This window comes from Scyliorhinus torazame, chromosome 16, assembly GCF_047496885.1.
Source record: "Scyliorhinus torazame isolate Kashiwa2021f chromosome 16, sScyTor2.1, whole genome shotgun sequence".
In the NCBI taxonomy this organism is placed as follows: domain Eukaryota; kingdom Metazoa; phylum Chordata; class Chondrichthyes; order Carcharhiniformes; family Scyliorhinidae; genus Scyliorhinus; species Scyliorhinus torazame.
Genome location: NC_092722.1, coordinates 154,527,462 through 154,541,049, shown reverse-complemented (window position 1 = coordinate 154,541,049; position 13,588 = coordinate 154,527,462). Strand labels below are relative to the sequence as shown.

At 47.1% G+C, this 13,588-nt stretch overlaps 1 long non-coding RNA gene across 1 annotated transcript in view; it reads left to right on the top strand.

Moving 5' to 3' along the window:
- Nucleotides 1-11,444, top strand: part of LOC140392437 (uncharacterized) — a 39,453-nt gene extending 28,009 nt beyond the window's left edge. The window contains exon 3 of the long non-coding RNA XR_011935353.1: nt 11,329-11,444. This is a non-coding gene — a long non-coding RNA (uncharacterized lncRNA). The remainder of the gene's footprint in view (nt 1-11,328) is intronic.
- The last annotated feature ends 2,144 nt before the right edge of the window (nt 11,445-13,588 follow it).

Here is a 13,588-nt window from a genome sequence, read left to right as displayed (position 1 = left end):
AGACACACACTGATGGACACACAGTGGGACCAATCAACACACATAACACCACAGCCAATCACCAGTTAGAGCACACGCACTATAAAGACAGGGGGCATCAGAGTTCCCGCTCATTCGAGCTGCAGCTAGCTAGGAGGACAGAGCTCACAGCCTGCAGCACAGACATTCACCATGTGCTGAGTGCATCAACTGGTTAGGACAAGGCAAAGGTTTTTAGTTAAAGCTAGTATCATGTTAACCCACAGTCAGAGTATGTTAAACAGTTAAAGATTCAATAAAATGGTATTGCACTATTTCAAGTGTTGGTGACCTGTGTGTGTTCCACGGATCCAGAGCACCCAACACAACATGATACCAGGAGTTGAGAGATATTAGCACTTCTTAGACCTACCTGCAAGTGATTTGCCTTCCGCCAGCATTCCGTCATCCTGCAACATGGACAACATCTGCCCGCCGCTGCCGCTCCACATCGCCGACAACCTAGGGGCCAACTGGAAGATATTCAATCAGCGCTTCCAGCTCTTCCTTGAGGCCACAGACAGGGAGGGCACCTCGGATACCAGGAAGATTGCTCTCCTCCTCTCCATGGCCGGGGACCATGCCATCCACATTTTCAATTATCTCACCTTTGCGGATGATGAAGGTAAAACAAAGTTCAAGACGGTCCTCCTCAAGTTTGACACTCACTGCAGCATAGAGGTGAATGAAAGTTTTGAGCGCTCTGTATTCCAACAGCGTTGCAGGGTAAGGGTGAACCTTTCCAATCCTTTCTCACTCACCTCCGCATCCTTGCGTAGTCTTGCAGCTACGGGCCCACCTCCAACTCCATGATACGCGACCAGATCGTTTTCGGTGTTCAGTCAGACCCCCTACGACAGCAGCTCCTCAAAGTAAAGCAGCTCACCCTAGCGACCGCCATTGAGACCTGTGTCCTACACGAAAACGCCACGAGTCGGTATTCCCACATTCAAGCGGCTGAAACGGAAGGTACCCACGAGGTGGAACGGGTCCAAGCGATTGAGAAACTCCAGGGCCTCAGCCTGGACGAGGGTGGCTATTTTGCACGCTTTTCGCGAACTCCCGCACTTGTGCGCACCAAACAAGGGGACGGCGACGTCGAAGAATGTAATGCGCAGGCGCGCACCACGCACGACCGCACCGCGCATGCGCAGTGGCACAGCAAATGTGCTGACGCTACGACATGCGGCAACTGTGGCTCCGCCCATTTAAACCGGCAATGCCCTGCCAAATCTCGACAATGCTTAAGATGTGGCAGACTTGGGCACTGTGCTGCCTTCTGCCGAGCAGCTCAGCCTGCCAATTCATATCGCTTCAGCCAGCCTCGCAGGAATGTCCGGGCAATTCAACCCACGGTCACCGAGTCCGATGCGGACCTCCCACACAGCAGTGACACCGAGGACCCAAAGGAGCCTTTTCAAGTTGGTGTCGTGACAAAAAACAGTGTGTCCCCGAGCAAAGACACCAGTCGCTGTCGGTATACAGCATCGATCCAGACGATGAGTGGTGTGCCACCCTGACGGTCAACCGGTTCCACATACGATTCCGCCTGGACACTGGTGCCTCCGCCAATCTCATTGTGCGGTCTGACTTCCAAAGCCTTCGTGTCAAACCATCCATCCTTCCATCAGCCTGCCAGCTACTGGATTCCAATGGCAATGCCATTGTTGCTAGCGGCTCGTGCCAACTTGAAGTAACGCACAGGTCACGCAAAGCAATCCTTCCTTTTGAAATCGTGGACTCCTCGAAAGCCTCCCTGCTTGGCGCACAGGCATGCAAGCTGTTGAACCTAGTTCAGAGAGTTCACTCTCTCTCTCTGCTAAATCACCCTGAATCCCATGCCTCCGTATTTTCTGCAGTAGCCTACCATGGGGAACCTTATCAAACACTTTACTGAAATCCATATACACCACATCAACTGCTTTACCCTCATCCACCTGTTTGGTCACCTTCTCAAAGAACTCTATAAGGTTTGTGAGGCACGACCTACCCTTCACAAAACCGTGTTGACTATCTCTAATCAAATTATTCCTTTCCAGATGATTATACATCCTATCTCTTATAAACCTTTCCAAGATGTTTCCCACAACAGAAGTAAGGCTCACTGATCTACAGTTACCGGGGTTATCTCTACTCCCCTTCTTGAACAAGGGGACAACATTTGCTATCCTCCAGTCTTCCGGCACTATTCCTGTAGACAAAGATGACTTAAAGATCAAGGCCAAAGGCTCAGCAATCTCCTCCCTAGCTTCCCAGAGAATCCAAGGATAAATCCCATTCGGCCCAGGTGACATCTATTTTCACACTTTCCAGAATTGCTAACACCTCCTCCTTATGAACCTCAAGCACTTCTAGTCTAGTAGCCTGAATCTCAGCATTCTCCTCGACAACATTGTCTTTTTCCTGTGTGAATACTGACGAAAAATATTCATTTAGCACCTCTCCTATCTCCTCAGACTCCAAGCACAACTTCCCACTACTGTCCTTGACTAGCCCTACTCTTACCCTAGTCATTCTTTTATTCCTGACATATCTATAGAAAGCTTTAGGGTTATCCTTGATCCTACCTGCCAAAGACTTCTCATGTCCCCTCCTGGCTCTTCTTTGCTCTCTCTTTAGGTCCTTCCTAGCTAACCTGTAACTCTCGAGCGCCCTAACTGAACCTTCATGTCTCATCTTTACATAAGTCTCCTTCTTCCTCTTGACAAGTGTTTCGGCTGCTTTAGTAAACCACGGTTCCCTCACTCGACCACTTCCTCCATGCCTGACAGGTACATACTTATCAAGGACACGCAGTAGCTGTTCCTTGAACAAGTTCCACATTTCCATTGTGCCCATCCCCTGCAGTTTTCCTCGCCACCCGATGTATTCTAAGTCTTGCCTCATCGCATCATAATTGCCTTTCCTCCAGATATAACCCTTGCCCTGCTGTATATACCTATCCCTTTCCATCACTAAAGTAAACGTAATCAAATTGTGGTCACTATCACCAAAGTGCTCACCTACCTCCAAATCTAACACCTGTCCTGGTTCATTACCCAGTACCAAATCCAATATGGCCTCGCCTCTCATTGGCCTATCAACATACTGTGTCAGGAAACCCTCCTGCACACATTGGACAAAAACGGTCCCATCTAATGTACTCGAACTATAGCGTTTCCAGTCAATATTTGGAAAGTTAAAATCCCTCATAACTACCCTGTTGCTTTCGCTTCTATCTAGAATCATCTTTGCAATCCTTTCCTCTACATCTCTGGAACTTTTCGGAGGCCTATAGAAAACCCCTACAGGGTGACCTCTCCTTTCCTGTTTCTAACCTCAGCCCATACTACCTCAGTCGACGAGTCCTCATCAAACGTCCTTTCTGCCACCGTAATACTGTCCTTGACTAACAATGCCACACCTCCCCCTCTTTTACCACCTTCCCTGAGCTTACTGAAATATCTAAATCCCGGCACCTGCCATAACCATACCTGTCCCTGCTCTATCCATGTCTCCGAAATGGCCACAACATCGAAGTCCCAGGTACCAACCCATGCCGCAAGTTCACCCACCTTATTCCGGATGCTCCTGGCATTGAAGAAGACACACTTTAAACCACCTTCCTGCTTGCCGGTACACTCCTGCAACTTTGAAACCCTACTCATGACCTCACTACTCTCAACCTCCTGTATACTGGAGCTACAATTCAGGTTCCCAAGCCCCTGCTGAACTAGTTTAAACCCTCCCGAAGAGCATTAGCAAATTTCCCCTCCAGAATATTGGTACCCCTCTGGTCCAGGTGTAGACCATCCCGTTTGTAGAGGTCCCACCGACCCCAGAATGAGCCCCAATTATCCAGAAATCTGAAACCCTCCCTCCTGCACCATCCCTGTAGCCACGTATTCAACTCCTCGGTCTCCCTATTCCTCGTCTCGCTATCACGTGGCACGGGTAACAACCCAGAGATAATAACTCTGTTTGTCCTAGATCTAAGTTTCCACCCTAGCTCCCTGAATTCCTGCCTTACATCCCCATCCCTTTTCCTACCTATGTCATTGGTACCTATGTGGACCACGACTTCGGGCTGCTCCCTCTCCCCCTTAAGGATCCTGAAAACACGATCCGAGACATCACGCACCCTGGCACCTGGGAGGCAACACACCAACCGTGAGTCTCTCGTTCCTACAGAATCTCCTATCTATCCCCCTAACTATGGAGTCTCCAATGACTAATGCTCTACTCTCCCCCCTTCCCTTCTGAGCAACAGGGACAGACTCTGTGCCATGGCTTAACCCTGGTAAGTCCCCCCCCTCCCCAACAGTATCCAAAGCGGTATACTTGTTACTAAGGGGAACGGATCCCTGTACTGACTGCTTCTTCCCTGCCCCTCTCACTGTCATCCACCTATCTTTATTCTTCGGAGTAACTACATCCCTGAAGCTTCTATCTATGACCAACTCTGCCTCCCAAATGATCCGAAGTTCATCCAACTCCAGCTCCAGTTCCCTAACGCGGTTTCTGAGGAGCTGGAGATGGGTGCACTTCCCACAGATGAAATCAGCAGGGACACTGACGGCGTCCCTCACCTCAAACATTCTGCAGGAGGAACATTGCACTACCTTCCCTGTCATCCCCTCTAAATAAAAACAAAGAAAAAGAAAGAAAGAGCTTACCTGTTATTCACTCCCCTTCTCAGCAAACACTCACTCAGAAACCTCTGCGCCCCGCACAATAACACCTGAGGGAAAATAAAAGAAAAACGACTTACCAGTCCCTTACCTGCAGGCTATGACGTCACGGTTCAACTTTCCACTGCTACCTCCCTCGAGCCTTCCTCTTGATCCTTACAGTGGTTGTTTTTTTGGGGTTAGAGGAGGGGGTAGGGAGGGAAACATTGAAGAAACACTTGACAACAGCTCCTCCACAAACCGCCTCCAAGTTAGGGTGAGCACACGGACGTATGCAAATTTCCCCTGCAACGGCCAATCAGCAGCTCCGCTCTACTGCCCTCTGCTGGATGCTTGTCTTCACTTGAACAGCTAGGGTCTCTTGTTCAGGTACGCCTCCAAGTTAGGGTGAGCACACGGACGTATGCAAATTTCCCCTGCAACGGCCAATCAGCAGCTCCATTCTACGGCCATCTGCTGGATGCTTGTCTTCACTTGAACAGCTGGGTCTCTTGTTCAGGTACGCCTCCAAGTTAGGGTGAGCACACGGACGTATGCAAATTTCCCCTGCAACGGCCAATCAGCCGCTCCGCTCTACTGCCCTCTGCTGGAGGTGTGTCCATCAGTGTGCAGACACACACTGATGGACACACAGTGGGACCAATCAACACACATAACACCACAGCCAATCACCAGTTAGAGCACATGCACTATAAAGACAGGTGGGCATCAGAGTTCCCACTCATTCGAGCTGCAGCTAGCTAGGAGGACAGAGCTCACAGCCTGCAGCACAGACATTCACTATGTGCTGAGTGCATCGACTGGTTAGGACAGTTAGCTTTAGTTAAAGCTAGTATCGTGTTAACCCACAGTCAGAGTATGTCATATCATAGAATTTACAGTGCAGAAGGAGGCCATTCGGCCCATCGAGTCTGCACCGGTCTTGGAAAGAGCACTATACCCAAGGTCACCTCCACCCTACCCCCAGAACCCAGTAACCCCACACAACACTAAGGGTAATTTTTGACACTAAGGGCAATTTTTACATGGCCAATCCACCTAACCTGCACATCTTTGGACTGTGGGAGGAAACCGGAGCACCCGGAGGAAACCCACGCACACACGGGGAGGATGTGCAGACTCCACACAGGCAGTGACCCAAGCCGGAATCAAACCTGGAACCCTGGAGCTGTGAAGCAATTGTGCTATCCACAATGCTACCGTACCGTTAAACAGTTAATGATTCAATAAAATGGTGTTGCACTATTTCAAGTGTTGGTGACCTGTATGTGTTCCACAGATCCAGAGTACCCTACACAACGCCCCTCAGAACTCCTCCTCCCCAACAACCGCTCCCCCACCCCCTACAGAGACCCTCAGGTAGAACCATAACCCCCAAGAACACCCACCCATTGCAACCCCCCCTTGGAATATCCCCTCACCCGCAACCCCCTGCACTGCCCCGTGGCACTGTAGTGCCGGGGAAAGTGTCAGACAGCAGTGGTAGGGGGCAGTGCCTGGGCATAAGCCTCTGCCCCTGAGTGATGCACTCACCTGAACCCCTCTGGTAGGTTTTACTTGCCAGGTGCACACCCTGGGAGACCCGTCATGTCAGCGTGTCCTCACGCCTTCATTAATGGACAATCTAATGGACAATCAGGCACAGAGGCCTGATAATCACATTTACTTGTATTTAAATGGGGATCCCAATGGTGAACTTTGGGATTCCTGTTGCGTTATTGCTGTGGTGCGGGGACGATTGCTGCAGGAAATTCCTGCTGATGTGGACCGTGTTTTCCGCTGCCGTTTTTGGCAAGCAGGATCCATGGCCAGAGTCGAAAGTACTACCCCTCTCGCCCCTGTTGTGTTTCCTAAGCTGTTTAATCTTCAATGTCTAAACTCCTTTAATAGTCATGAAGGAACCAGGAATGGAGAGTCAAAAACAAGGTTTATTTCCGAGAAGAACATATTTACAAGTAACAGTCCCAGTGCCGGCCGGGACCACTCTGCAGCTCAGCTCCTACCTGGGCTGGCTTTTATGGTACTGAATTGACTTGCTCAATGATCGGCCTCCACCCCTCAACAAGGGAGCTGATACTCCACCAGGCTCATGGGACGATTAATCGAGTCACCCACGTGGGTCTCATGGGGCGTTATCTCAATTCCAAAAATGGTTTTGTTTTGAGAGTTGTTGAAGGATGGTTACTCCAGGATGTCCCCTTCCACCTTCTTCATTCCTGGAAAACTCTAAACAAGCGAACGGTGAGAAACATTTATTTGCTGGCAAAGAATTCTTGCTGGAGGGTAGAACCAACTGCATGATTGACAAATGGAGGATTTGTTCACATACTTTAGTAAGTGGCCTTTGATTCATTTCCATACCCTATAATCTTCTCGCTGTCAGAGCTTGCTCTGCAGTTATTTCTTATGTTGGTGAGTAAGCTCATTTGATCATTCTTCTTCTTTGTAGATGTTCCTTTTATCATTGTGATAGTATTGATGAAATCTTAGAATTGGGTAAATCTTTTTTGTTAGCAGTTTTTTAAAGTCCAAGTTCTCCCATTTGCATTTGTTCTGATAAGCATTGTTCTTACATTGATGTCCTGATGCAGTCTTGTCCACTTCTTTGTTCTCTAGCTTTGTTTGTGTTCAATTTTACGAAGATATGAAGTAATTCTTGTCACTATTTTTCTCTTTTCTTCATTAGTGGGTCATCTTTGTTTTCAAAATGCCAGTTTCTTTCATCTGTGTGAGAAATTAACAACTTACATTTTCTTGGCTACATCTATATGCCTTCTAAGCCAAAAATTGTGGTTCAGTGGTAACACTCTTGCTTGTGAAACTGAGGTTTAGGGTGTGAGCATCACTGCAGAGTGTTGCACACACAAGGCAGTATCTCTTTCTTATATTGAGGATCCCAATGGCGGGACTGCAAGCGTCTGGCGCTTTTACTCAGAGGGCAGCAGCTGGTCACATATATTCAGCAGCAAGCCGACTATATATGCAGAGGTAAGGCCCCTGGTAAATAATATGGGAGGGAGTCACCAGCCTCATCATTACTTCACGGGGTGGAAGGTCTCGGTGCCATATTTAAACTTCTTGTCATCCAGCAGCACCAGTGTGACTGTGAGGAATTTGTATTCCTGCAACTGCCCGATTACCCTCAACCTGATATCCATCATCCTCAACCACCTCCCTTTCATCCTTGACCTGCCCTCTATTACCCTCAACTCTCAAGACCTCCCCATCATTAACCTTCCTGTATAATTGCAAATGGACCTGTAGTGATCTGCATATCTGCATGTACGCAAGGGGTTAATGTATAGACGTAACAGCTAAGTAATTACCAGAGGGCAGCACTAGAGGCAGGTATAAAGAGACAGACTCAAGCCAAGATCCACCTCTTCGCAAGGACAGGGACTAGTGACCACAGGTAGACAAAGACAGCTCAGCGCAGGTGCAGATCATCAAAAGTATTTCTTATTTAATCTTGTTCGTGTAACATCTAGTTTAAGCATTGGAGAGAGAACAAACTCACAGTTAATTTGTCAATGTTACTCTGTAAAGCATTTGCTCGAATTGGAAGACTACGAGTGTCAATCAACATCGAGTTAAAAATCATGCTGACAAGAAGCAAATGAGTAACATATATTGCACAAAGCAATATAACATTACCATCAGCAGTAGTAATATGATAGGACCAACCTGGAGTGTTTCCTGATTGTGTGGTACCGAGGTCACAGGCACATAAGATGAGACAAAAGAAGGAGGAGTTAAGAGCACAGGATGAGAAAAGTGAAATAAGGTTATCTGATACTATCGTTGGTGAGCTGAAAGAACCAAGGAATTTGGAAAATTGGCCGAGTGGCAGGAATCAGAGGGTGATTGATGATCAAGCGTGTTTTTATGACTGGAAGCTTGTGTCCAGTGGGACCCCGCAGGGATCAGTGCTGGGGCCCTTCCTGTTTGTGGTTTATATAAATGATATCGACTTGAATATAGGCGGGTTGATCAGTAAGTTTATGGATGATACGAAAATTGGCGGGGTGGTGAATAGTGAGGAGGATAGCCATCGATTACAAGAGGCTATAGACAGGTTGGTCAGATGAAGAATGGCTAATGAAATTCAATCCGCATAAGTGTGAGTTGATAAAAGGCAAGGGAATTCATGATGAACGGCCCTGGGAAGCATTATGGATCAGAAGGACCTTGGTGCACATGTACACCGATCACCTAAGATTGCAGAATCGGTGGATAAAGTGGTTAAGAAGGCATATGGTATACTTGCATTTATTAGTCGAGGCATAGAGTTTAAGAGCAGGGAGGTTATGCTGGAACTGTATAAGAGGTTGGTTAGGCCACAGCTGGAGTATAGTGCGCAGGTCTGGAATTCACTTTGTTACGATGCCATGGGCTGGTGCGCGGTCAATTCCAGCCCCACTTGACCTGGAGTCACAACACAATTGAAATTATAAAATAATTCTCAGAAAAACACACAAAGTCTTTGGCCCTTAGCTGCCCAATAACTACAGTCATCAGGTAAATACAATTAAGTTTATTGACAACAATAACTATAATTAAATATGCAGCAAATACAATAGGTTAACTATTATCTAATTCCTAACCCCCTCTTAAACTCTCCCCACCCACTATACTCATACACAAGACAGACAGACACAGAGGGGAGAAAAGGGGTGTAAAAATAATAATTAAGGTAAAAAGATAAGAGCTTTTGTTTCATATGGATGGTTCTAGCACACCTTCCTTCAAGGCTTTCAGTTCGAGATTTTCTGTTTCCAGTCTGTAGTGGTTTTCACTGTAGATTCATTCAGGTCTATATCATTTCAGAAATACAGCAGCTTAACAAAGAACAAAGAAAAGTACACCACAGGAACAGGCCTTTCGGCCCTCCAAGCCCGTGTCAACCATGCTGCCCGCCTAAACTACAATCTTCTACACTTCCTGGTCCGTATCCCTCTATTCCCATCCTATTCATATATTTGTCAAGATGCCCCTTAAATGTCACTATCGTCCCTGCTTCCACCACCTCCTCCGGCAGCGAGTTCCAGGCACCCACTACCCTCTGTGTAAAAAACTTGCCTCGTACATCTACTCTAAACCCTGCCCCTCGCACCTTAAACCTATCCCCCCTAGTAATTGACCCCTCTTCCCTGGGGAAAAGTCTCTGACTATCCACTCTGTCTATGCCCCTCATAATTTTGTAGACCTCTATCAGGTCGCCCCTCAACCTATATCGTTCCAGTGAGAACAAACTGAGTTTATTCAACCGTTCCTCATAGCTAATGCCCTCCATACCAGGCAACATCCTGGTGAATCTCTTCTGCACCCTCTCTAAAGCCTCCACATCCTTCTGGTAGTGTGGCACCCAGAATTGAACACTATACTCCAAGTGTGGCCTAACTAAGTTTCTATACAGCTGCAACATGACTTGCCAATTCTTATACTCAATGCCCCGGCCAATGAAGGCAAGCATGCCATACGCCTTCTTGACTACCTCCTCCACCTGTGTTGCCCCTTTCAGTGACCGACGGACCTGTACACCTAGATCTCTCTGACTTTCAATACTCTTGAGAATTTAGAATATCCAATTCATTTTATTCCAATTAATGAGCAATTTAGAATGGTCAATCCACCAACTCTGCCCAGCTTTGGGTTGTGGGGGTGAAACCCATGCAAACACGGGGAGAATGTGCAAACTCCACATGGACAGTGACCCAGAGCCGGGATCGAACCTGGGATTTCGGCGCCGTGAGGCAGTAGTGCTAATCACTGCACCACCGTGCTGCCCATAACTTTTCTGGCGAGAAAGAAAAAAGAGAGCAGGTCTTTCCCTCTGACTGTCCAGAACTCAAACTGTCTTTCCTCTGGCTCTCTGAGAATCATCCCACTCAGGCAGGACCCACTCACTACCTGTTACCGGGCAGAATGCATTCATTTGACCAATTCATTGGCTACCAGTCAACCAATCGAACCGAGCCCACCGATCTCATGGGTGCTAAAACAGTCTGAGTTCAGCTGTCTGAAGGCTAGCACAGTGTTCTGTTTTGTAACTTCTGAATTAATTTCTTCCCCTGTTCGACTTAAAGATACAGGTCCATTCAGCATCCATGGATCAAAATGATAACAGCAAAAATAAAGAAAGGGGAAATAAGGGAACCAACAGGGAGGGCCCTTGCCGCATCATAGGGGAGATGTGACAGCACGGGAAAGGGTGCAGAAGAGATTTACCAGTATATTGCCTGGGCTGGAGAATTTTAGATATGAAGAGAAATTGGATAGAGGTGTTCTCTTTTCTTTGGAGCAGAGGAGACTGAGGGGGGACATGATTGAGATGTATAAAATTATGAGGGGCATGGATAGAGTAGACTGGAAGAACCCTTTCCCTTGGAGGAGGGACAATGACCAGGGACATAGATTTAAGGTAAGCGGCATGAGGTTTGAAGGGATTTGAGGCGGAACCTTTTCACCCAGAGGGTGGTGGGAGTCTCTAACTCACTGCCTGAAAGAGACCCAAATAATGTATAAGAAATATTTAGATGGGGAGGTAATACATTTGCAATAGATAAAATACTGTTTGAAGTTAATCTGGTCATTAATTTGGCAAAAAGTGAATTTACTAAAGCTCAAATTTCATATTTAGGACACATCATGGGGCATGGTCAGATGGCTGCATGAGATGTGAAAATACAGGCCATTTGGGATTTTCCAGAGCCTACAACAAGAAAAAAGTTTCAATATTTATGGGAATGAATGGATTTTATCGTAAGTTTGCATCGAACTTTAACAGTGTGTTAGCACCACTAACAGAACTCAAAGAAGAACAAGAAATTTAACTGCATGGAGGGGTGCATTCCAAGAATTAAAAACTGTGTTGACAACAGCACCAGTGTTAGCCACACCAAATTATGACAAACAGTTTAAACTGGCTGTGGATGCTGATGTGGGGGCTGTATTGTTACAGGAAGATTAATTTAGAATTGAGAAGCCTGTGGGGTATTTCTCAATGAAATTAAATCCTCAACAACTTGTAATTAAATCCTCATCAACAATTGTATTCTACAATTGAAAAAGAGACTTTAGGTTTGGTACTGGCATTGTAACATTTTGAGATTTATGTTGCCAGTAATTCAGCAGAAACAATCATCGATACGGACCATAATCTTCTAAAGTTCCAGCAGATGTTTCAAAATGGGAACACCAGGTTATTTAGACATCGTTTGTAACTGCAGCCATTTAATTTGGAAATCATTCATGTGGCTGGGAGAGAAAACATAATTGCTGGTGCAATTGTAAAAGAACATTAGGTTGGATTCTCCTTAGCCCGATGCCGAACTCGTGTTCGGCAATCTGCCGGAGAATGGATTGTTGCGCTGAAATCGGGCCGGCGTCGGTTTGGCCCTGGTCCGCCAAGTTCCACCCCCTGCAAACAGCCGTCACCGTGACATGCGCCGCGTGCCATTTCAACACCGTTGGCATGTCATCGGCTGGCCCCCCATGATGCTCGGTCCCCAATGGGCCGAGTTCGTGATGGCGCGGTACACAGACTGTGTCCAGCGCCGCCACACTTGTCCAGCATCCGTGTTGCTGGCTGGGGGGGGGGGGGGGGGGGCTTCTGCAAAGGCTGGGGGGACTGGTGGGGGGTGGCTAGGGGTCCAGGTTTGTGGGTTAGGTTACGAGCACGGTCGGGCCATGCCTGGCCACTCTTCAGCCATTTTCTGCGCGATCTGCAGACATTTCACGCAGCGCTGCTGCTAGCCCCTCATTGGTACCGGAGTCAGTGAGGGTTTCACGCCGATTTTCCGTTCGTGAAACACCACGGGTCCCATGCCGGCGTCGGCACTTAGCTGCAGGAACGGAGAATCCAGCCTATGTTTGTGAAAACTTGTTAATGGTTGCTTTTAAATCTTTGTACTGTGAGATGATGTAGAACTGAAAAGAAATGGTTGAGAAATTGAATCGTCTTTCAAGTCATGGCATTTAATTTTTAAAAGAGGCAAGGTTTTAAGAATTAGGGAAAATTAAGATAAAATAAAAAGGTGAATTGATAAGAGGTTTTGATATGCGAATTAGCATACCAGTGAGAAAAGTAGGTGCAAAACAATGGGGTATAGAAAAGGTAACTTCAAAATTGAGAGACAAGGAAGTTGACGCTTGTATGCTAAAAGCCGGGTCCAAAGGGAGGGTAAAATTAAAGGGAAATAATTATATATTTGTAGCATAATAACTGGGGAAAGCAAAGCAGTAGCAGCAGCTAGTCACACCCAGCTGCAGAAAAAGTCTCTCGAAAGCCAGTTTTTTCTAATGCAGGTAACTTTCCTCCTTCTTAGTGTCAGCAGTTCAGCCTCCAGCTCAAAGACTCTGAGTACAAGCTGCTTGAACTTCAAACACTGCAGACATGTTTGCCCTGGATTGAACTGGTATCAAGGAACTCCCACATGCTGAAGCTGTGACACATCACCTATCCTGCAAAGCCTTAATGTGTTCCGAATAAATATTTAATTTTTTTATTTAGTTATGTTTTACTTTACCCTTAAATTGCTCCCTTTACATAGAATTTACAATGCAGAAGGAGGCCATTCGGCCCATCGAGTCTGTACCTGCCCTTTGAAAGAGCACCCTACCCAATCCCACACCTCCACCCCAATCCCCGTAACCCAGTAACCCCACCTAACCTTTTTTGGACAATAAGGGCAATTTATCATGGCCAATCCACCTAACCTGCACATCTTTGGACTGTGGGAGGAAATCGGAGCACCCGGAGGAAACCCACGCACACACGGGGAGAACATGCAGACTCCGCACAGACAGTGACCCAAGCTGGGAATCGCACCTGGGACCCTGGCGCTGTGAAGCAACTATGCTGACCACTGTGCTACTGTGCTGCCGTACTTTTACTTCCT